Below are 25,370 nucleotides of genomic sequence, written 5' to 3'. Positions count from 1 at the left end.
TCATGAACTGAACTTACTGAGTTAACATTTGAACTTACATAGCATGATAATCTTTATGTTATTGAATTAAAATTTTGACTTCTAGAAAAAAGTCATTTATATATTTATATATATATATATAATTTTTTTTTTCTAAGTTGCCTGCTGTGGATCTAATTAATTCTCACTCAGTTATAGTTTTACATGTTTGAGCTGCGTTTTTCTTGTCTTCGAGCTGGGCGTCTCGTAAGCACTGACTGGAGTGTGGAGCTTTGGAGGAAGGGTGGGAGATGGCTGGCTGTTGGTCTTTCCTGGAGGTGATGTAAGGGAGAGGAATTTGAAGCTGTGACTAGGCCAGTGGCCAGAGGAGTCAAGCTGCTTACCTGGGTCTGCTCTGCGTACAGGAGGCAGTGCTGTGATGTCTGTGCCAGGGCTTGCTGAGTGTGGATGTGTCTGTCTACTTTCCTCCTTGCCTCTGGGAGACAGAGACACCACACCCTTCCTTTCAGGAGAGCAAGTCTTCTCAGGGGGTCCCCTCCCCTGGATTCTTCCCCCTATTCAGTTATTTGCACAACAAATACTTCAGTTCAGTTCAGTCACTCAGTTGTGTCCGACTCTTTGCGACCCCGTGGACTGTAGCCTACCAGGCTTCTCCGTCCATGGGATTCTCCAGGCAAGAATACTGGAGTGGGTTACCATTTCCTTCTCCAAGGGATCTTCCCGACCCAGGGATCGAACCCGGGTCTCCCGCATTGGAGGCAGATGCTTTAACCTCTGTCACCAGGGAAGCCCCAACAAATACTAAGTGCCTGTTTTGTATCTGGCAGTACTCTAGGAGTGTGGGAAAAATTAATGAACAAACAAATTCCCACCCTGTGGATGCTCATATTCTGGAGGGAGACAGGGATGCAGTTGGGCGTGGGGACACACGATGTAATAAGTATGTTATGTATTATGTTAGAAGGTGCATGCAGGGGAAGGAAAAGTAGGGTGATGAGGATTGGCAGTGCTGGGGGGTGGGAGTGGGTTGTCCTTTTAGATAGAGTGGTTGGGTAACTCTCTTTAAAGGTTCTGTTTGAGCAAAGACTTGAAGGAGGGAAGGGAGTTCGTCCTGTAAAAGATTCCAGGCAGAGGCAACAATTAATGCAAAAGCCCTTTGGTGCAGGGCGTACCCTGCATGATTGAGGGACATTCAGGAGGTGGATGTGACCGGGGGTGGTGAACCAAGGGAAATGTGGTGGGAAATGGGCCCAGGGGGAATCCCTGGGTCTTCTCCATGAAAGGATTTACCTCATACTTGAGTAGTCTGATGCCACGGGAGGTATTGACTTGATTTACATTTTAAAGGATCCCTGTTGGTGCTGTGTTGAAAATCGACCCTGGGCGGGGTGGAGGTAGGGGTAGTGGAAGAGCAAGCAGACATGTTAGGAAAGTTCTGCAGGAATCCAGGGGAGATATGATGGTGGCCATGACCAGGAAGTTGGTAGTGAAAGAGAGGAGCAGTGGTTAGATTTGAGATCTGTTTTGAAGGCAGCTTCCACAGAATTACCTAATGGAATAGATTTGAGACAAATATGAGTCAGGATTGACAAAAAGACCATTAGCATGAGTGGGACTGTGAAGGATGTAATGACCATAAATTGTGAGGGGGAAGGATGTGTGTGGAGCTTGTTTCAGAAGGAAGATGAAGTTCTACACTTTTTGAGTCTTGAGCTGTCTAGACACCCCAGAAGCCATGCCATGAAGGCAGATATATACCCATGTCTGCAGTCGAGGACAGAGATGAGAGAGCTGGAAGGGCCTGGTAACTGTTGCCAGGGCTGATTGTTTTTACATTGTCCTGAGGCTGACCTACTGATTATTCAGGGATTCTCCAGTGTACTGCTAATCCTGTGAGCACATAGGAGATTTTTAGTTTAGCTCTTGAAGCTGATGCTTCCTTCGTGTTAAGTGTTACCTCTTGAGCTTTGCTGGGTTGGGGTGCTGGTTGTCTACTCTGGAAGAAGCTCTGAGAATCGCAGAAAGCCTGAACTGAACACAGACTTGAGGTTGACTTTCTCACCCCTCACTCTAGGAAGAGGGGATTGGTACCTGGTTGTGGGGCAGAGTGAAACTGGGATCCAAATTCTCTTTCTGCTCCACTGAACAGTGACCAACTCCTATAAGAGGCATTCAGAAAACAGCTAATGCCAGGCTCTTGCTTCTTCCATTTGTTTGTTCGCCTTTTATCATCCAGGAAAAGTTAGATTTGTGTTCTGTAGGAAGGAGAAGGCTGCTATTGTTCTTCTGTCTTAATGGTGTGCTCCTTGAGTGTTTCTCATCAGGGGCAGACGAGACTCTTCAGGAGCATTCGTGTGATGGTTTTGATAGCAAAGCAGTCAAGTAATAGTTGGGCAAGATTAGGGATCCATTTCAGGTGGGGATTTCTTCCTCTCTCTCCCTCTGGGATAGGAAGGATGGAGCTCTTTGGGCTTCCTGCCTTACTTGGAGGGGACACCTGCTCTTGGACTTCGTCCTGAGATAGGGCTTGAGCTTTGCTGCCTGTCCCTAGCCAATATAAGAGATCATTTAGGGCCAGGTATGTGACCCTACCCTCAGCCAGGCCCCGTATCCTGTCTCTAAGGCACCACTGGGAGGCAATATAGCACAGTTTGAACTAGATTCAAATCCTGGTTCCTCTGCTTTATTGCTCTGGGACTTAGAACAGTTTTAACATTTCTGAACCACCATTTCCTTTTTTGTAAAAGGAAAACATCCCACATTAGAATGTTGTCATGAGGAGACAAATGAGAAAACTGTATGTCAGGGCCTGGGCACTGCACTTGGCACATGTCAATAGTGAATTCATGGTAGGTGTTATCATCACCATCATCATCATTGCTGGCGTGTCCTGTGGTTCCTACCTGGCTTAGTTAGGACAGTTCGGTTATGCTCAATTTTGTTTCCAAGAAAGATGTGCTAATTGGATTATTATATTTTCATGCTTTTATATTTATGTATATATATGTGCATGGATTTGGAATCTACACATGTATATATTTATCCATTCAAGTTTCTCTTTTACAGATCTGTAAGAATTATATTTTTGTGTCATTGAACCATGAGAAAATTGTTTTTCAAAAGAAGATTTCATAAGTGATCATTATGTAGGTCATCAAAATGGAAAATAAGGTAGATATGAAAGTTAGAAGAAAACATAAAAGCAAGAAAGAAGCTTGGTGTATTAACAGGGCCACTAGTAAGAGTACATATTGTTATAACCTGGATATTTTAATATCTCGGCACTTGCCTGTCTTGTTTTGGTGTTGGAGGGCACAGACCAGGCTGTTTCAGGCTTGTGATAAATACTTTCTTTAATTTAATGCTACCACTTGTAGTCTTGTAATCAGGAGCAGCTTATCAGCAGCTTTTCACAATCTGACATTCCACATGGAATGCCCTGATGGAGGAAAGTTAGCACTTTGAATGCTTTTACAGTTGAATTCCACACACATGAATTATGACAAGTGAGGCGACTACTCTGTGGTTTGTTGTGTCTGGTCTGGTTCCTACTTCTAAAGTTGCAGTTGCGTTTGGTCATTTGAAGCTTATTTTCACAGTCTGGCCAAGCCAGCAGGGTCCCGGGGCTCTGTAGGGGACATAAACCGCCAGCCTTTAAGTTTGAGTGCTCAGTAGATAAGCATTTCAAGACTTCATTGCATCATACAAGAGGACTTATGGGCTTACTTAACATACACTATTTGACTTCATTTAGATATTTAATGGAAAGAAAAGCCTTTTATTATCACTGAAGGAAAGAACTGCCAAACGTAGGGAGGCTGAGTTGAAGTATTGTAACGGATATACAGAGCACAAATATATTTCACTGCCTTCCATAATGGGGTATTTAATAATAGTTGTTTCTTTAAATTTAGCACATGTATCTTAGATATTTACACTTGGTAAATTACAGGCTATGGTTCAAGAAACTCCATTTTGTGTGTGTTTTAAAATTTGTTTGAGTAAGCATGGACTGATTCTTAAAAATGACCATCAGTGGTGATTTATGTTTATTTCACAAGCTCAGATTAGAGCATCCACGCGAGGAATGAGCACCTTCCCTCCTGTCTTTGAACACAGGTAAACGTGAGCAGTACTTGAGATTGCTGACCTGCTTGACCACAGAGTTGTTGAGTGTTTTGTTTGATGGGCACTGGTCTCCGGTGTATATCGAGGTCCCGGAAGCAGAGAGTGGGAACTGTCACACTGTGGGGAATTCATGTTCCATTGTCTAGGAGGGAACCCTGCTATCTTGCTGTACCTGTGGGCCTGTGAAATCCTCAGGAACTGTGCCTGCGCAGATGGCCAGGGCTCAGGGGCAACTGATTCTCAATTTGAGGTCTACTCCTGTTTTTCCAGAATGCAAGGAGCTGTTGCGAACTGAATTGTGTCTCCCTTAGATTCCAGTGTTTAAGTCCTAACCCCTAGCACCTCAGAATGTGACTGCATTTGCAGAGTCTTTAAGGAGGCAATTAAATCAAAGTGGGATTATTAGCATGAGGCCTAATCCAGTATGATCTGCCTCCTTAGAAGAGGCGATGAGGACACAGACAGGCAGCCAAGGAGAAGACAGCCGTCCACAAGCCGAGGAGAGAAGCCTCACAAGAAACCAGCCCTAATGATGCCTTGATCTCAGACATCTAGACTCCAGAAGTGTAAGAAAATTCTGTTGTTAAAGCCTCCTGATCTGAGATACTTAGTTGTGGCAGCCCGAGCTAATTAATAGAGAAGCAAATCAGAATCTACAAGAGGGCATGTCTCATTTGAACAAGTTTCATATTATGGAATTTATATCATGGAATATTCATATTCATATGGAATTCATATTATGGAATATTATGGTGACTCAGATGGTAAAAGAATCTGCCTGCAGTGTGGGAGGCCTGGGTTCAATCCTTGGGTTGGGAAGATCTGCTGGAGGAGGGCATGGCAATCCCCTCCAGTGTTCTTACCTGGAGAATCCCCATGGACAGAGGAGCCTGGCCTGCTGTAGTTGCAAGAGTCGGACATGACCGAGTGACTAAGCACATTTCATATTATAGTGCAGTGTTTAAATTTGGCAGATCATGGCAGAAAAGCCTCTGAAGCTTGATCAAATCCACGTAAAAACCTCTAAAGCTTGGCCAAATCCACATGGCAGGTAGCACTCTATTAATGCTTGCTGAAGGACAGGTGGTCAGCTATTTACACTGATTTAAGATTTTTCAGCTTTATGATGGTGGAAAAGTAATCCTCATTCAGTAGAAACCATACTTCGAAGTTTGAATTTTGCTCTTTCTCTAGGCCAGCAGCAGGTGGTACTCTCTGGTGATGCTGGCTTCCTATCAGTCATGTGATCACTAGGGCAGACAAGCAGTGCACTTAAACCATTCTGTTTTTCACTTTCAGTGCAATCTTCATTCTATGAGATACTTGCACTTTATTGTAAAACAGGCTTTGTGTTAGATGATTTTGCCCAACCATGGATTATTGAAGGTGTTCTGAGCGCCTTCACAGTAGCTCGGCTAAGCTGTGATGTTCCATAGGTTAGGCATATTAAATGCATGTGAGGTTTTCAGTTTACAGTGGATTTATTGAGATGTGAGCCCGAGGTAGGATGGGGGAAATCTGTGCTAACATGTAATGCTTATTAAGCCCTCACAGTGAGCTGGGCCCAGGGAGAAGAGTCTTGCCTACATTACCTGTTTGAGTCTTCGCCACAGTCCTGTGAGGACGGAACCATTATTATCTCCATCTTGTAAATGGAGGAAGCCGAGACAAAGCAGTTAAGTGACATCCGTGGGGTTCGGAGCCAGGCAGTCCTGCTACAGGCTTGTCTGTGTTTTTGCTTCACCAGCCCTGGGAGTTCGAGGGAGGGGTAGTTATCTGATCCATTATCGCTATTGGTTAAAAGATACCGAAGCTTGCTCTTTTACACCACGTTTTGGTCCCACCTCAAGAGAGAAGCTATCAAGTGTGTCTAGTGTGATGAAGATGTTGCTAGTCATAATAATCACTCAGATTACAGAGCACTTAAGTGTGAGGCCAGTCTGAGCTTTGAACCTGCCTGTTTGTCCCTCACAGCATCCTAAGCCATTGTGCCAGAGTCTCCCATTGGCCCACCTGCAGGTGATGAAACTCTGGCACCTGAAGCCCTCATCACTGAGCAACATTCCCTCCCCTACAAGCCCAGCAACTGCATTTGTCAGGGGGAAGGGGAAAAAGGTGGCTGACATTCACGTTTTAAAATGGAAGAAACAAAAGCAGTTCCCGTCTTTTGATGGGGTGCTCATGGTTTATAACATAAATGGCATTATTTTGAGAGAGGGATAACTTAGGTATGGCGTTGGGTTTTTTTTCTTTTTGCAGCCTGAGGCAGTTGTAAAATAATGTAGCTTTTTACAACTGTGTATTCTATAGTATTTTTTCTTTTGGTGAAATTTTAACTGTTAATGTTTTTGGCACTGTGCTTTGTACCATTTATTAAATAAAAATTTTAGAAATAAAAAAAATAAAATGGAAGAAACCTTGTTCTTTTCCCCCTTATTATTCACATTTTATGATAAATGTGAAAAAATGTTTAAAGCAGAGCAAAAATAAATAAATCATCTATAGTTCCACCCCCTAGAGAAAATGACTGCTAGTGTTTTCCTGTCTGCTTTTCTAGTCTTTCTCCCGTGAAGATATACTTGCCCTAACTCTAAATGTACTAATATTTTTATGAGCAGCAGTGTTAGAAAAAAGCAAGGACTTGGGCTAATACTTGCATTAATATCACAGCTTTCACTTCTGAGCTACCTGACTTTGGACACGTTATTTGATTTCTGTCTATATTTTCTGTTTTTAAGATGGGGATGATAAATAAAACTCAGTTCTTTGGGGTATGTACTGTGTTCTTGTGCAGCATCTGGCGCACAGTAACTAAAGCAGAGCTCCAGGAAGACTCAGTTTTGTGGCCCTTCTCTGTTGCTCAGCCACGTAACGCCCACCACTCGGCGAGCAGTGTGACTGGGGGTCGTGTTTCCCTCTGGGTCTGTGTTTGTTTTTCCAGCCCTTTGCAGTGACTGCATCGTATTTCACCGTCACTATGAATCGTAATATATTTAATTTTTATTGGATACTTATTTTTCCCCCTTTTTATATATTATAGACAATGTCGTGATATGTTTCCTCACAGCACTGTCACTAATTTCTCCCCCAGTGGTTACTGTTTCATTAGAATCAATTCCAAAGAGTAAGGACTTAACAGAATGTGCATGCTTTAAAGGTTGCTGAAGCAGTGCTAAATCCTACCCACCCCGCCCCGCACCTAAAGGCTGTGCCAGCTTACCCTGAACCCAGCCGTGGAGGAGAGTACCCATTTCTGTTCGTAAAACTTTGCCATAGTACTAAATTGATGTTTAAAACAGAGGCATAATTATGCTCTGTGGATGACTAACTCAAATCTGTTATCATCAAAGATAAGCAATGACTCTGAACTGAGAAGGGAGAGACCAGTTGGATTCTGATGTTCAGTTAATTGTGTGGTCCAAGCAGAGATGATGACAGCTCTCATATCGGAACCCCCGAGGGTCAGAATTTCTATAGAGAGTTCTCAACCCATTGTGAGATTTAATCTTCACAGCAACCTTTTGAGGTGGGAATGCTCTTTAGTCCCATTTTATGGATGCAGAAAGAGGGGTTTAGAGAAATTACATACTTTGTCCAAAATCACACATTAGGTTACTGTGTGGCCGACTAGGATGTTGAATCCAGGCATTCCCTCAGGTTCTTGTTCTTGTCCTGAGGTATTGGAAATGGAAATATGGATGCCGGAGCCGCATGGAGACAAAGTGAGACCAAGCAGGGTAGCTGGCTAAGCCTGGGGTAGGGGCAGAGTAGAAGGCCAGCAGGGTTTCTAGCTTGTTGGAATAGAAGGCACAGCTTCAGTGGCAGACGTAGGGAAGTGGAGAGAGGGAGCCCATGTAGACCAAGTGTGCAGATTCAGAGGTATATACAGGGCTATGGAGTCTGGGACTGGAGATCTGCCAGTAGATACAGTAACACCCGTTGCTCTGTTTTACAGCTTACATGCATCATCCTGCTTAATCCTTTTACCACCCCATGACACGTGACCTGTCATTACCTTCATTCTATAGTTGCAGAAACTGAGGCCCAGAGAGCTTGAATAACTCACTCCACCAGTGTCACAGCCAGAATCAGACCCCAGGCAGCCAGATTCCTGATCTGGGCCAAAGAAGATGGGAAGGAGAACTTTGTGAGGAGTTTGCTCCCTGGGATGTATTGTTGGAGGTGATCACTCCCTTCTTTTGAACTTTGTAACAGTTATGGTCTGTAGAATTCATCTGGCATTTAATCACATATTCCCCATGACACAACTCTCCTTGCTGTCCTGAAATGTTATTTCAATCACATATTGTTATTTAGCTTCTTATGCTGAGAAGACAGCTGAGCCTGGATAGCCACCTGACCCAGCTCCCAAACGTGCACCGCAGTTCCTCAGAGTGGGGCTACATAAATGTGTGACTGAATTTCATTTGTGGGGTCTTGTTCTGGAGACGTTCAGACAGGCAACATTCATGGAGAGGCAGGGAGAGGGAAAGGAAGGAGTGCAGACAATGCCTAGGATTGTGATCAGGTGAACTTCGGAGAATGAAGAGGAGACTGAGGACTGGAAAGCATCCTTCTGCACAGGGAATGAAAGGATGGTGCCTCGGCCATGGGCATAAGCCCTGCTCCTCCTGGCACCTTTCTACTTGGGGATGTCCCCTGTGACTTCTGGGTTGTGTTACCAGGGCTCACTTGGTTCTGTACTTCCCTCCTGACCAAACTTTGCCCGAGTGCATGCAAGAAGCTGAGGGATTTAGACTGTGGGAGGTAGTATGGTGCTCCTGATAGAGTTCTAACCCTGTATTTCCAGTGGGGCTTCATCTTGAGAACCTCTCCAGATTTCCCTTTTGAGCTTTTGGAAGAGTAGTAGTGTGTTGAATTGGGTAATGTGAAGGGAGGAGACTTGGATTTCAGACACAAGTGCTGGTATCACTTACTAACCCTGTCTTTGGATAGAAGACTTGGCTTCTCTGATCTTCAATTTCCTCATCTGTCAGATAACAGTATTTACTTGTGAAGATTATAAGACCTTGGATGGAAGTGCTACGTCAGGACAGAGTGCCAGGCATGGACAGGGCTCCATGCATGCTGGCTGGTCTTAGAATTGGATGTCCTTAGGACAGTATCCAGAAACCTCTCATTCTGTTGAACACCAAGGTGAAAGGTCAGTGTGTTCCTTTCTTTTCCTGTATTTATGACAGATATTTCACCACTTTGACCCTTTGATAATTTTCCCTGATGATTTGGTTGTAATCATCAGCTCTTCTGTTCTCCTGAGGCATTTCCAAACCACACCATTCCACCCCATTTCTCAGAAGGAAATGTGGCCATCAGAGATTGGACCACTCTGAGACTGGTCATCATCCTCATATTCATTTACCAGGCTGATTATTGTTATTATTGTTTTATCTTTGTAAGAATTATCTGGATGTTCTTTTTTAGTCATTTTATTAGTCATTCAACTTTTTTGTTTTTTTTGAGATGGATGAAAGACAGATCACTTTGAGGCAGTGGGTCAGATGGAGGTGGCTGACTGGGTAACTGTATCCCCGCTGAGTCAGCTGTCTGCTCAAACAGCTAAAAGCTGAAGAATGCTGATGACTTGTCACCAGCCAGCGTCACATTAACTTGAAATTCCATTTCTGCTCCTCAGTTGTGGGAACTTGGATGCCTTTGGTGGATTGTTGGAAAGCACTCCAAGTATTGTATTGATTGGATTATGGAGCCTGGAATTGTCAGTTATCCCCTAAAGTGGCATTTTCCATTCGAGTCTGAGGTATAAAAATTGTGAAATGGGATGGTTCAAAAAGGTAGGATTCAATGCTGTTTATTTGTAGAAAGGGAAAGCCAGGCTCTGACTAACTCTGATTCACAGAGGCTCTCCAGCAGTTGGCAAAACGGGGACAAGGTTTGTATTTCCTACTCATTGGTTGGGATTGCAGCCTCCAACCCCCTGGGCCTTATTGCCCTTCTGCTAAAAATGTCTGGACAGCTGTTTGTTTTGGTTCTTCTTCTTTGATTGGAGAGACAATCTCAGTATCAAGGGTGATGGCTGCCTCAAAATGCCCTTGGCCCCTCGTCCCTTCAATATATCTCTGAATCACATTATAACCTTGGGAAAGAAGTCTTGTAAGTATGTTTGTTCTCTGATATCTGTGTGTTCTGTACATTAGGTGTCTTGGGTGATGGATAAGGTGCCATATGGGGTTACTTTGCCTCCCTACAGTACCATACACAATGAAAGAATAATGCTTCGTAAATGGGGATGTTTATCTTATTATGCTACCACAGCTTCAACTTCCTTGTTTTTTTTTAACTTCTTTAAATTGGGCATGCTGCTGTTGCTGTTGCTGTTAAGTTGCTTCAGTCGTGTCTGACTCTATGCGACCCCATAGATGGCAGCCCACCAGCCTCCGCTGTCCCTGGGATTCTCCAGGCAAGAGTACTGGAGTGGGTTGCCATTTCCTTCTCCAATGCGTGAAAGTGAAAAGTGAAAGTGAAGTTGCTCAGTCGTGTCTGACTCTTAGCGACCCCAAGGACTGAAGCCCACCAGGCTCCTCCGCCCATGGGATTTTCCAGGCAAGAGTACTGGAGTGGGGTGCCATTGCCTTCTCCAAATTGGGCATAGGCTTAGAAAATGATTTGAAAGTAGGGGGCAGGGATGGGGGTGGTATTTGCTTTAACAGAGTTTGGCCTCTTGTATTTTTTTAAGTAAGGAATAAAGGCCTTCCTCAATGACCTGTGGTAAAAAGGCTCTTGTTGCTAGTCGGAATATTGGGACCCAGAGAATTCTCTGGAAGAGAGCTTTGACCCACCTCTGGTGGGATTTCATGTTTCATTCCGCAGACTAATTGTTTTAAGCAGTACTTTTAAACCAGCTTCAAGACCTTCGGTTTCTTCAAAAGTTATTTCTCCCTTTTTACTCTTGTGTTTCCTTCCCTTTTCAATAATAGAGGACTTTTCTGTTTTACAGTTGAAGCTACTACCTTTTTCTTAATTGTAAAGCAGGCAGAAATCATTACTGACTAGGCATCTCAGAGAATTGCAATTAATATTGTGACCTAGTTGGTTTCTTCATTTTTAGAAAATTTTGTTTTATTTTTCCCCCAACATCAGCTCTGTATGCTATTTTGTAACCTTAATCGCTCACGGAAAATATGGATCCTATCCATTCACATGACAGTGATGTCTGGTTTCACCATGTTATCACTTCCTGTGGAATATTGCCAATGGGGAAACTGAGACTTGAGTTTGCTATTTTCCTTCATCTGCAGGACCCGTCATTGTCAAAAATTATAGTGACAGGTTTCTTGTTAGTAGCCTCATCACTGTGAATGTGATTCTTATTCTCATCCAATAGAGAGCCTTGGTTACCCACAACCCACTTCCAGCTTTTGATTAGATACACAGGGATCACCTATCCTGTGTGAAGATGAAAGAATATCATTTGTTTACACCTTGAGTTGTTTACCACAGGCTGTGAAAATATGTTTTGAATTTAAAAGTGCAAAAAACAAGTGTACCAGCTATCAAAAAGTTCTCCATGAAAAGTAAACATGTTTATAGAGCAAGACTCAAAACAAAATACTTGATCACGATAAGCCCAGCCAATGAAAAGAAAGTAAACATGTTTACCACAAAAACCTTATAAAGAGCCCAGATGGCAGCCAGCCCTTTGCTCACTTGACTGTTCATGGGAGCGACTCAGCTCCCCTGGGCTTCAAGGAAACAGGAAGCACTTGCCCTGCCAGTAGGCGGCTCCCTTTTCAAGCCCTGCTCTCTTAGCGTAGCCCAACTTGCCAGTGAGGGTGGAAGGTTTGTTTTTTGTGCCACTAAGCTGAACCTCTAGTGGAAGGTATTTGTGAAACTGAGCCTCGAGTTCCCATAAATCTTAAATAGCAACTTGTCATAGATGACTGCCAAGTAGGCTTATGGGGAATCTTATCTTCCTGGCTCTCTGATAGAACCAAGATGAGTATCACATATAATAACCTTCTGTGTCCTGGGCAGTGTAGTGAAGACATCTAGGATATAAACCATGAATCATGCCGAAGCCTGGCTTCACCCAGCTCACTCAGGTGAAGGAACCAAAGGGCTCGAGCAGGAAGCTGGTAGAAAAGACTCAGGTCATCCTGAGTGATAACAGGGATTTTGGGGGTATGTGGAAAATGAGCCTTCAATGCTGTAAAAGAGAAGCTTTGAAGGAGAATGATGAATTATGCTTGTGGTAAAAAGGTAAGAATTTGACTTATGGTGCCTTTTCTCATCACAGTCAAGGAGCAAATTCAGGAGAGATGACCCTATGAGTGTTGGCGCCATGCAAGGTCATTAGTGAATTTCAGAGTTCAAGGTCTTTGAGGTGGAACAGTCCTAAGGAATGGTGATATCAAAGTTTTGGCCATGTCTTCAGGTGTAGAGGAAGTGGTAGTGGTTAATTAGAACTGAATGCACCTTACTCTGGACAGATATTATCCCAGTTTTCAGGTATGGAGGAACTTGCCCAAGGGTATAACTAGAAAGTGACATGGCTAGGATGGGATGTGAGCAGGTAGCCTGAGCTCTCAACTAATGCAGTATACTGCTTCTCAAATAGACTGAAAGCTTTTAGGATGAGTTAAGGTAACCCAGTGTATATTCATTTACTTGAACAGTTGGTAGTTTTTTTTTGTGTGTGTGTGTGGTATCTTATCTGAACCAGACCTGATGTAAGCCTTGGCTAGGCTGTTGGAAGGGCCATCTTCATGGCTATTGAGGTTGATAAAAGTGGTCACACTGAAGGAATGTAGACCAAAACTGTTAACCAGATACTGAAACATCTGAGACAGGTGTAGAAGTGCATTTGACATTTAAGAGTTAAAAGCTGTATGATTGGGTTGGAAGCAGTGGTTCCCTCACATACGGTCATCAAAAGAAGGGTTCCGAAGAATCAGGGAATCACAGTGGAGAGGAATGATAGTATCCTCCATGGGGGTAGATGGCAGGCAAGGCAGACTATTAGCAGATATAACTTGGCTGTAAGAAAAGAAATTAAAGAAAGGCCAACTCTTCCCTCTTTGCATGAAGTCAGGGGATGTTGAGTGAATGCCTTCTGGGAAAGGTGAAGGATATCTTTAAGAAAAAAGGAAAGTCTCCATATTGTTCATGATGTTAATCTTGGAAGGTGGTGGAAAGAAATGACACTGGGGCTTCCCTGGTGGCTCAGTGGTTAAGAATCTGCTTGCCAGTGCAGGACCCTGGCTTTGATCCCTGCTCTGGGAACAGCCCACTTGCCATGGGGCAACTAAGCCCGTGCACCACAACTATGAGCCTGTGCTCTAGAGCTCGGGAACTGCAGCTGCTGGGCCTACAAGCCCCAGCCACTAAAGCCTGCGCGCCCTGGAGCCTGTGGTCGACAACAGGAGAAGCCACTGCCATGAGGAGCCCACGCATGCAACTAGAGAAAGCCCACGCAGCGACAAAGACCCAGTGCAGTCATAAATAAATATTATTTTTTTTTTTAAAGAAACAATGTTAACTGGCTAAAATTTTTTAAAAATGTGAGCATTGGAGCCAGGATATAGTATAAAATGGGGTTCTAGAGGCAATAGGATGATGGTTGAATTCAAGGAATTCACACTCCTTGAATTGGGGGTGACAGTTAAGTCACTTGTTATCAACATCAGGGTTCAGACAGAAGTTGGGTTCTTCCTGGGGAGATGGGGGGAGGCAGACAAATACAGCAGGAGGGCCAGCCTTCAAGTTTTAAATGGAACGTTTAGGGGATTTTCAGTGAAGAAGAGCAATAAACAAAAAAGGTTGCTGGTTAAGCCTCAGTGAGCTAGAAAAGTAATTACTTAGCAACTGTATTCCCCATGTGTTCTAATTAATCTAATGGGTTTACTTAAAAACTTGTTTTTGAACATAGATACCAGAAAGTCCTCTGGTGAGTTGGAGTAAATCTTATTAGTGAAAGTTAAGTAAAAGTAACAGTGATTAGATCTAGGGAAGTTAGTTGAAATGAAGTCAAGTGGGCCCAGTGAAGCCACAGATGTTGATGGTGGTGGCTCATTTGGTTTAAACTTGGGTGATGGTTTTGATTAGAACTTTAGAACTTAGGTGTTCAGATAGATGCTTATTTAGGGTACATTTGAGGTTACAATTTTTTAAAAACAGATGTATTATTTGTTCTTCTTCTCCAAACCTTATTAATCAAGGCAGATTGGCATTTTATTTGTGAACTGACAACATGCACCTTTTTTTCTGCAGCCAATTTGGTTTCTGAACTGGATTCAGCATTGTCAGAAAGTTATTCACGGGAGTTGGTGATGGAGTCTGCTCCACCCACTTCTGTTCCATTTCTATTTTGGTGCTATTTGCAACAAAGGAAACTAAGTTAGTAAATTAGAGAAGGATTGAAGCTCTCACAAATTTCGCCTTCTTAGGTTGTGTAACCGATTAGACAGAGTGGTCCCACTCTTCCTGTGGAACAGGGCCGTGAAGGAACACAGGTGCAAACCCCAGCAGGTGGCCTTGGCCGCGACCGCCCAGGTCTCCTGACCAATCTGATGGAGCTACATTGAGAATCTGTAAATATACATATGTATATGTACGTACATTCATCCATCCATACATATTTGTGTGTTTATGAGTGTGTATGTACACATATACTTATTTATGTGATTCTAAAAGTTCCACATACAGCATTCTAATGGATTTGAGTTTTGGGTCAGTGTTCCTGCAGAAAGTAGGTGGCTTGTCCCTCTCCTGGGTCTGAGAGGACAAGGGAAGGGGCACGTAGTGGAGCCTGGAGAAAGAAACTTCAGGGATAAGGCTGCCTGGCAGGAGCTGTGATCTTTCATAGTCAACTTTCAGTGCCCCGGTGGGGAGAAATCTGGGCAATAAATGCCCCATCTTCTCTGTCCGCCTGAGATGAGACCTCCATTGGTTGTACCAGCTGGAAGCCAGAGAATAAGAGTACTTGTCGATGCATCACTCATGGTAGCTTTCCAAGACAGGGCAAGGTGAGGAATTGGGGCGTGGCAGGTGGAGGATCTGAAGAAATAAATGGAAGATCACCCATCCAGTACGTTTTGTTCTGTGTCCTCCTTTGGGTATGACTCTGCCAGACTTGCTTGGATAATGCGTGGGAGACGTTGATGTCGGACAAGGGGTCCCAGATCTCCAGAACAGCAAGAAAGCACCTAGTTTTATACAGCTTTGCTTCCCAAAGCATGGTGTCTGGACCGGTAGCACCAGCATCATGTGGGCACTTGCTGGAGATGTTCAGGCCCTGCCCTGTACCTACAGAATGAGACAACCAGGGGGAGGGGCCCAGCAATCTGTCTTTTATTAGCTCTCCTGGAGATTCTGCTGCATTTCCAAGATTGAGAACCACAGCTGGATGTCTTGAGGTGTTGGATGACCAGCAAAGTATGTCAGTTTGCTAAGATGACCACTATTATCTTGCTTGGAAATGCCAGTGACAAGCTTGTTGTCTGTTTGAGTCCCCTGCTTGGAAACTCTGCAGACTCCTAATCTTTTTTATTCTTAGGATAGGCTCTCATCAAAAGAAGTGGAATAATGGATAACACATAGGCCATGGGGGCTCATACCCCCGGCATTTCTTTAATTTCCAAGTCCTCCATTCAGCCATGCAAAGACGTACCCAGCAGGCCCCAGACTTTGGAGGTTGTTTTTGAAAAACAGATGCAAATACTGCCTTTGCTGTTGTTGTTTTCCTGGTGCCTGGCAGTGTTTGGTAAACAACTTGATTGCTAGGTCTTGGCCTCAGGGAACCACAGCTGCTCTTTCCAGCTCCCTGCAGACTTTTGTACTGAGCAAGGATTGCTTCAGGGAAAAATAAACAGGGGAGAACAAAACAAGAAAACAGCACTGTTGTTTTGTGGCTGCCTCTACCTGTTTTCCTGGAGCTGTTTTGCAACCACAGGCTCTGAGCTTTGATTCCTAACTTGAAAACACAAGGCAAAACCCCCACGGCACCACAGGCTCCTTTCTCTGTTGGTTAGAGGGCAGAGTGGCTGCCTCTGCTGAACTTGGAAAGCCTGTTGTAGTAGCCACTGGAAGGATCTGTGCATTTTGAAATACGTAAATTGAAAAAGGAGAAAGCGTCATTCTTTCTAATGACCCCCAAGATGGTAATCTGGCTTTTCAAATCTCCAGGAAAACAGATTGAATATGGCACAATTAATGGTTCAACACTTCTAGGCTTTTCTCAAAAATATCTTAATGGGCTTTTAATTTATTGCAGCTCCCGACTAGCAGGCTTGAGGCAGAGTTGCAGTTGACCCCTCGGGGCCAAGGTGCTCTCTGAGGTGTAAGTGAAATAGAAGAGAACAAAGGCTAACTGGAGAGTCTGCCTTGACCTCTCAGGGCTGAGCCTCTGGGACTTGCTGGGTTTCTGGCCCTGCAGTGGTGCAGTGCACTGCAGAGTAGAGGCCGGGGCCCATCTTCATCAGAGTTCCCTGGAAGAGCTGACCAAAATGCAGATTCCTTCGACTCCAGATTGAGACTCTCTGGAATCTGGGGGCAGGAATCTGCATTTCATGATCGTGTCCTCATTGTGTATCACGTTTGTAGTCCAGGACCTTGGTGATTGACAGCCAGTGTGAACCAGTGGCCTGGGTGGGAAGCACGCGATGGTTTTACCAGACTTTTTTCAGATTTTGAGACCTCCATGTCATTATAATGCATTAACTTTTACTTACTCACAAGTTATTGATTTTTTGGCTCCCTCTTCTTAAATCAGGCAAGCTTCTCTCTGCAGTCTTTCTCTTTGAGCCTGAAATGCATCTTTTTGAATGTCCTTTTAGAGAGATTGTAAACTTTTGATTGTCTGAAAAGATCTTTATTTTGAAAGATAATTTTTCTGGACATGCATGCAATTCCAGGTAGATGGTTTTTGCCTCTGGGTGGTATTCTGGATAATTTTATTTGGATACTTGTTTTCTGGTGGGTTTTCTTTTTTTTTTCCTTTTAAATTTCAGTTGCTGTGTATTTCATTTCTAGAGGTCAGAGTTTTGGCTAGAGTTACAGAGCTTGATTTTATAGTGTATGTGTGTATTGCATGTATATGTATATTGTATGTATTGTATAGTATATGTACTATAGATACATATAAAACTATAGTATAGTTTATGTGGTGTTTTAGTTAGAGTTGTACAATTTGTATTTTATAGTATATATGTATGAATATGTATGTATTGTTGTTCAGTCACTAATGCATCTCTTGCATTGCAGGCGAGTTCTTTACTGCTGAGCCACCAAGGAAACCCATATATGTATTATAGTGTGTGTATATATATACACACATATGTATATATATGTGTGTGTGTGTATATGGGGCTTCCCTTATAGCTCAGTTGGGAAAGATTCTGCCTGTAATGCAGAAGACCTGCGTTCAGTTCCTGGGTCGGGAAGATGCCCTGGAGAAGGAAATGGCAACTCACTCCAGTATTCTTGCCTGAAGAATCTCATGGATGGAGGAGCCTGGTGGGCATGGGCAACAGTCCAACAAGAGTCGGACACAACTTAGCGACTAAACCACCATTTTATATATATATATGTGAGGATCTTCCCTGGTGGCTCAGACGGTAAAGCGTCTGCCTACAATGCCTACCATGTGGGAGACCCAGGTTCAATCTTAGAATATATATATATATAATATATATATAGTGTTTATTTTATAGTGTATATGTTAGTGCTATTCAGTTCAGTTCAGTTCAGTCGCTCAGTCGTGTCCGACTCTTTGCGACCCCACGAACCACAGCACGCCACGCCTCCCTGTCCATCACCAACTCCTGGAGTTCACTCAAACTCATGTCCATCGAGTTGGTGATGCCATCCAGCCATCTCATTCTCTGTCGGCCCCGTCTCCTCCCGCCCCCAATCCCTCCCAGCATCAGAATCTTTTCCAGTGAGTCAACTCGTCTCATGAGGTGGCCAAAGTATTGGAGTTTCAGCTTTAGCATCAGTCCTTCCAATGAACACCCAGGATTGATCTCCTTTAGAATGGACTGGTTGGATCTCCTTGCAGTCCAGGGGACTCTCAAGAGTCTTCTCCAGCACCACAGTTCAAAAGCATCAATTCTTCGGCGCTCAGCTTTCTTCACAGTCCAACTCTCACATCCATACATGACCACGGGAAAAACCATAGCCTTGACTAGATGGACCTTGGTTGGCAAAGTAATGTCTCTGCTTTTTAATATGCTCTCTAGGTTGGTCATAACTTTCCTTCCAAGGAGTAAGCGTCTTTTAATTTCCTGGCTGCAATCAGCATCTGCAGTGATTTTGGAGCCCAAAAAAATAAAGTCTGAAACTGTTTCCACTGTTTTCCCATCTATTTCCCATGAAGTGATGGGACCAGATGCCATGATCTTTGTTTTCTGAATGTTGAGCTTCAAGCCAACCTTTTCACTCTCCTCTTTCACTTTCATCAAGAGGCCTTTGAGTTCCTCTTCACTTTCTGCCATAAGGGTGGTGTCATCTGCATATCTGAGATTACTGATATTTCTCCCGGCAATCTTGATTCCAGCTTGTGCTTCTTCCAACCCAGCGTTCCTCATGATGTACTCTGCATATAAGTTTAATAAGCAGGGTGACAATCTACAGCCTTGACGTACTCCTTTTCCTATTTGGAACCAGTCTGTTGTCCATGTCCAGTTCTAACTGTTGCTTCCTGACCTGCATACAGGTTTCTCAAGAGGCAGGTCAGGTGGTCTGGTATTCCCGTCTCTTTCAGAATTTTCCACGGTTTATTGTGATCCACACAGTTAAAGGCTTTGGCATAGTCAGTGAAGTAGAAATAGATGTTTTTCTGGAACTCTCTTGCTTTCTGCATGATCCAGCGGATGTTGGCAATTTGATCTCTGGTTCCTCTGCCATTTCTAAAACCTGCTTGGACATCTGGAAGTTCACGATTCACGTATTGCTGAAGCCTAGTTTGGAGAATTTTGAGCATGACTTTACTAGCATGTGAGATGAGTGCAATTGTGCGGTAGTTTGAGCATTCTTTGGCATTCCCTTTCTTTGGGATTGGAAAGAAGACTGACCTTTTCCAGTCCTGTGGCCACTGCTGGGTTTTCCAAATTTGTTGGCATATTGAGTGCAGCACTTTCACAGCATCATCTTTCAGGATTTGAAATAGCTCAATTGGAATTCCATCACCTCCACTAGCTTTGTTCGTAGTGATGCTCTCTAAGGCCCACTTGACTTCACATTCCAAGATGTCTGGTTCCAGGTGAGTGATCACGCCGTCGTGATTATCTTCGTCGTGAAGATCATTTTTGTACAGTTCTTCTGTGTATTCTTGCCACCTCTTCTTAATATCTTCTTCTTCTGTTAGGTCCATACCATTTCTGTCCTTTATCGAGCCCATCTGTGCATGAAATGTTCCCTTGATATCTCTAATTTTCTTGAAGAGATCTCTTGTCTTTCCTATTCTGTTGTTTTCCTCTATTTCTTTGCATTGATCGCTGAGGAAGACTTTCTTATCTCTCCTTGCTGTTCTTTGGAACTCTGCATTCAGATGCTTATATCTTTCCTTTCCTCCTTTGCTTTTCGCTTCTCTTCTTTTCACAACTATTTGTAAGGCCTCCTCAGACAGCCATTTTGCTTTTTTGCATTTGTTTTCCATGGGGATGGTCTTGGCTATATGTATTATATATAGTAAGTGTGTGTTAGTGTGTTAGTCGCTCAGTCGTGCCTGACTCTTTGCAACCCCATGGACAGCAGCCCACCAGGCTCCTCTGTGCAGTCTGCCAGGCAAGAATGCTGGAGTGGGTTGCCATTTCTTTCTCCAGGGGATCTTCCCGACCCAGGGATCAAACCTGGGTCTCCTGCACTGCAGGCAGATTCTTTACCGACTGAGCTAGAGTTATTGAGCTTGTGTTTTATAGTATATGAGTATATGTGTATTATATATATGTGTATAGAGAGTATATTTATAGTATATATGCACTGTACAAATATATATAAATTGTACTGTATCATTTATATAGTATTTTGGTTAGAGTTACAGAACTGATATTTTATCGTGTATATATGTATTTATGTATGTATGTATTATATGTGCTTGTAGAGAGTGCACAGTATATATAGTGTACAAATGCATATAAAAGCTATACATAATGTATATAGATTATGTAGTATTTTGGTTAAAGAGCTTGTGTTTTATAGCATATTGGTATATGCATATGGTTTATATATGCTGTATACAGAGTGTATTTATGGTGTATATCCTGTGCATATGCACACTGTAATATATCACTCATGCAGGATTTTGGTTAGAATTATAGAACTTACAGTATATATATGTGTCTATGTATATATGTGTCTGTAGAGAGTGTATAGTATATATGGTGTAAGTACATTTAAAACTTAGTATCTGTCATTCATACAGTATTTTGGTTCGAGTTGTGCAGCTTGATGGAGATGAAATTTAGTCTTGAGTCAGTTGAATTCTTAACAGAGCACACAAAACCAAAAAATTTCCACACACCACAGTGATAGTTTGTCCTTTATTTTTTTAATATGCCTGGTGACACTAACGTTTTAGGAAGTCAAGCTGATTAACACTAATGATACTCTTGGAAAATTCCATGGACTGAGGAGCCTGGTAGGCTACAGTCCATGGGGTCGCAAAGAGTCGGACACGACTGAGTGACTTCACTCAAGCTTTGTTTAACCAACTATGTCTTACCTAAAAGTCAGCCTCTGTGTGCATCCAGAGTGGAAGTCCTGCATGATCCCTTTCTTTCATAGCTATTCTTTAGCACTACTTGATTCCTTAACCCACCTGTAAACCTTTGACTGGGTTTCCCAGGTGACTCAGTGGTAAAGAATCCACCTGCCAACACAGTAGATGTCAGTTCGATCCCTGGGTGGGGAAGATCCCTGGGTGGAGAAGGAAATGGCAGCCCACTCCAGTGTTCCTGCCTGGGAAATCCCATGGACAGAGGAGCCTGGTGAGACAGTCTATGGGGTCACAGAGAATTGGACATGACTTAGCAACTACACAACAACACAAAGCCTTTTACTGCGATAATCTGTTTTGGAGGAATTCCTTTACAGTCCCAGTTCCATTTTCCTTCCAAAGCTTGAAAACCTCCAAATTCCTCTCAAAATCCCTTATCTGCCCAGATACCTACAGTCTTCTTATGTGCTCACTTGTGTGGCTTCTCTGTGCTTCCAAATTGAATCACAGGCCAGAGCTGTGTCCCCAGCCATCATTTGATATAGGGATTGCCATGGTTCTTTTTCTTGCTTTTTTCCCTTTAAATTAAATGTGTACTGTTAAAAGGTTAGCTGCTATCTTTTAAACATGAGGAAATTTTATAAAATAGTGATTTGGATTCTTGCCTTTGATTTTAGAATTGAAAGCTCTGATAGCCTGGGGTTTATGTTGTCACATGGCAGTAATGGGCTGGTGGGGCCACTGGCTGCTCTCTTAGTTAAGAGAGCCTGGGGCCTCCAGCCTGCAGCCTCCCTCACCACTCCCTGGATCTTATACCTGTTCTGTCTTGCTCACTCATATTATCTGCCTGGTCATTGTGGATGCCTTAGCTTTCCCAATATGAACAAGGAAGCTCAGGTCGGAAAGGTCTATTCTCTGTAAGGCCTTATAGCCAAAACTCACTCAAACAAGTCTCAGTCAGAAAAATGTCTAGTGCAAGGTAGGCACTCCACATTTTGTGTTAATATATTGATGAGAAAAAGACAGATTTCTTCTGACTGCAAGCTTTGTCGAGTCAAGTTCCTAATAGCGGTGTGATATTGGGCAAGTTACTAAAACTTTCTGTGCCTTGGTTTTCTTATCTGCACGTAAGAGTGTCTGTGTGGTAAGAATAGAATTAAATGAAATAACTTGTAAAATACTGAAAAAAATATCCAATGCAGTGTGTATTTTCAATGAATGGCAATTGTATGTTTAGAGGATCCTGAGAATTAATTCTTTAAATTGTTGATTTGTTTATTGACTCAGTCTGACTTGAGTGGCTGCTGTGAGCCAGGCATTTGTCTGAATTTTTGGAGGATAATGAAGACTACAACAGCGAACTTTCCTTATCATATGGAGCTTATAGTCAAGTGAGGAAACGAGAAAAAAGTTTATAGATGATGACAAGAGCTCTGAGGACAGCAAATAGAATGATTTTAATTGGGGATGATAGGAAACCTAGCTTAAGTACGTAAGTGAGACCACATGCTTGAAGGGGCCTGTGCCCAGAAGACCCTGTGATGAGAAGGAGCCACTTGTTTACGGAGTAAGCTTATGGCATTCCAGGTACTTGGGAAAGTCAGTGTACCTAGCATGAGGTAGGAAAACCCTTGGCTTCTTGAAATGGACGTCCACCCACCGCATGTTATAGTTGAGGATTGAGTTGATGGCTAGTGGTGGTGTCAGAGAAGTAGAAAGTGACTGGATGACACAGGGCCTTCTAGGCCAGAGAAAGAAAAAGATTTTGTCCTGAAGATGGTGAGCATTTTCAGCCCCTTTCTTTTTGCTACATGACATCAGCTTAATAGGTTTGCAGAACTTCCCTGAGTCTTGAAAATGCTTCTTGTATCTCAAGGCTACTTGGAGTTTGGATACAGGGGCTTTATCATTTTGAGACAAACTGTTGTCTGTGATTGGCAGTATCCAGTTACACTGAACCAGTGTCTCTGGGAATGGCCCAGGAATCTCTATTTAGAAAGGTCTTCAGGTTATTCTTATGTATGCTGAAATTTGAGAAACACTCATCTGTAACACATGGGGGCACATTTCCGTAGGAGTTGGAGCTGTAGTTTTGGGAGAAGAATGGAAGCCTTCCACGGTCACGCAGTGGGTGTTGTCAGCTGCCAAGGCTGCAGGTGTACCAAAGTTTGGCACTAGTGCCAAGGTGAGAATTCCTCTGTGCATGTGCAAAATCCTCTGCCTGCTGCTCAGTTTTGGTGTTGATGGAGGAAATGGCAACCCACTCCAGTATTCTTGCCTGAAAAATCACATGGAAGGAAGAGCCTGGTAGGCTACAGGGGTTGCAAAGAGTCAGACACGACTGAGTGAGTTCATTTTCACTTTTTTAATCTGAAAGCTTGGAGGAGAAGCTAATAGTTTAGGTTATTTGACACAACAGGCTTTATCCAAAAACACCAAGATGCTGTGAGGTAGAAGGTACATGAAAAGCATCAGTTAGTGACCTGACCTTGCAGATGAAAGGACTGGAATCCTGAGGTATTAAATGACTTTCCTGGAGCCACGTGATTGATGACAGTGCTGGGTCCAGAATTCAGGCTTCTCCACTTGGTCATCTGCACATTACATGATGTGTTTTATCTTGGTGGAACTATCTCCAAGAAACATCTCTGCTCCTTATATGTAATTCATAAATGTTTGTAGAATTATTTTGGAGGAAAATTATAGTTACCTCTCTTCCTAGTTTTGATGTTTATTATTATTTTTGAAACAATTTTTATTTTTACATGTTTTTATCTTCTAGCAAAGAGAGTTACTTAATATGAATCAGTATGTTTATCCATGTCAGATTTGAGTTAAAACAGTTTATTGTTACTGAGCACTTTATAATTGGACAAAAATGCTATTTTTGTTATGCCAACATATGTAAAATATTTGGCACAAAGTCTGCAATAAACAACAACCTCTCAGTGTATGTGTTGAAGTATTTGGTATCTGTATCTTTCAAAACATTATTTCCGGTTTATATTTTACAGCATCACTCTTGATATATTGACATGCCTCATTTGAAAGGTGTTTCCCCCTACCTCTAGGTTCTATGTCTATAGCGCTGTTTTCAAGTTTAAGGAAGTGGTGGTTTTAGAAGTTACATCTTAGTTATGTGTAAAAAAATATATTTGTATTGCAGTGTCCCAGGAGCTTTTGCTGACAATTCCAGTTTCCAAACGAAACATCTGGGCAATGGTGAAGGCTTCAATACCTTCTCACATTTTCTGTCAACAATGAATGGATGGATGTGATGCCTGCTTGTCGAAAGGGTGAGTGAACATTTAAGATTATTCATCTGAAAATTCACAAGACCAAATGTGGGCTGAAGGGGTTCTGCCCAATGGAGGAAACTGAAAAAAATCCCAAGTTCATCAGAACAGCTACACTGAAGATGAGAGACTGTCATTGGGAAAGAACAGACACTGTCATTGTTTTCTGGTAGAACCTTTTGGGATAACTTGTATACTGATCTGAGGATTTATAAAAGGTACAGTAGGACACAGGAAAACTTTTTTTGTTTATGTGATTCTTTTAAGCATACTCTGAAGGATGGACTACCTAAATTATGAGCTACATGCACAGTTGAAGAGTAATTGCATTTTTTGTCTCATTATAGTTTGGTGATAAAATGAGCTACCATGAAATAAGACCATAATGACCTCATTTTGAGTTGTGGGAGGGGGATTTAAGTCTGATTTGTTCATTGAGAAGGTCCCATCCCAAGACTTCTACATGATTGGGAATCTTGAGAAAGCAAAAGGGTTGGGAATTGTGGACTCTTAACAGATTTGCAGATAGATTTATGAGTATTTTTTCCTATCAGTTCTCATCAGATTACTCATTGTAATTTTTAGGGGAGGGTGTTAGGAGAGGTTTGATGATCTTTTTCTGTTACATGTGTTTTCCATATTTGATGGCATCTGTCGTGTTCCTCAGAACTTGCTGGCTACCCTGTAGTAATGAATGAACAGTAGTGACTTGCCTTTATCAGAGACAAGAATTGGTTGAGGCTAGTTGTTCTGGGTAAAAACTCTGACATCAATCAATGGTAGCTTTGTCATAAAATGAGGTCAACTTTATGGGAAATCTTTTAGTTTCAGTTTTGTAGTGAATGGCATTTAATAATAAGAACCATTGGTATAAATTCACTTTGTCTTAGTGGAGCTATATTTGAAACAGATTCTATTTAATGGAGGTAAGTACAGTGAAGTAGAAAGAGCACTATATTAAAAATTGGGAGACCTAATAGCTAGCTGACATGGGAAAGTTAGTCTCTGTTTTAATTTACTGTATTTAAAATAAAGCAGGTTGGTTAAAGTGTCGTATTTGTCATTGCTAATAAGGCCCTGGAAGATGTCCTTTTAAGTCCTCTTATTTTACAGGTGGAGCGTCCGCAGCCCAGAAAGTCTAATTGAGTTGCCTATGTCCCTGGGCTTGGTCAGAGCCAGGTTTTTTTTAAATCATCAGTGATTCTCTCTAGCTTATCTCAATTATAGAGTGTGACATCCAAGCTCTGCAGTTTTGTAGACCTTCTTTGCTGATATGT

General features: G+C 42.6%; 1 protein-coding gene across 1 annotated transcript in view; it reads left to right on the top strand.

Annotated features, from left to right (window-relative positions):
• EIF4E3 (eukaryotic translation initiation factor 4E family member 3) overlaps positions 1-24,093 on the top strand; it is a 250,464-nt gene extending 226,371 nt beyond the window's left edge. The window contains exon 8 of the mRNA XM_088831579.1: positions 23,964-24,093. The gene's annotated coding sequence lies outside the window, so the exon portion shown is untranslated. The remainder of the gene's footprint in view (positions 1-23,963) is intronic.
• The last annotated feature ends 1,277 nt before the right edge of the window (positions 24,094-25,370 follow it).

This window comes from Moschus berezovskii, chromosome 24, assembly GCF_049115385.1.
Source record: "Moschus berezovskii isolate FMDL1 chromosome 24, NW_MosBer_1.0, whole genome shotgun sequence".
NCBI lineage: Eukaryota > Metazoa > Chordata > Mammalia > Artiodactyla > Moschidae > Moschus > Moschus berezovskii.
This window is presented reverse-complemented; position numbering and strand designations above follow the sequence as displayed.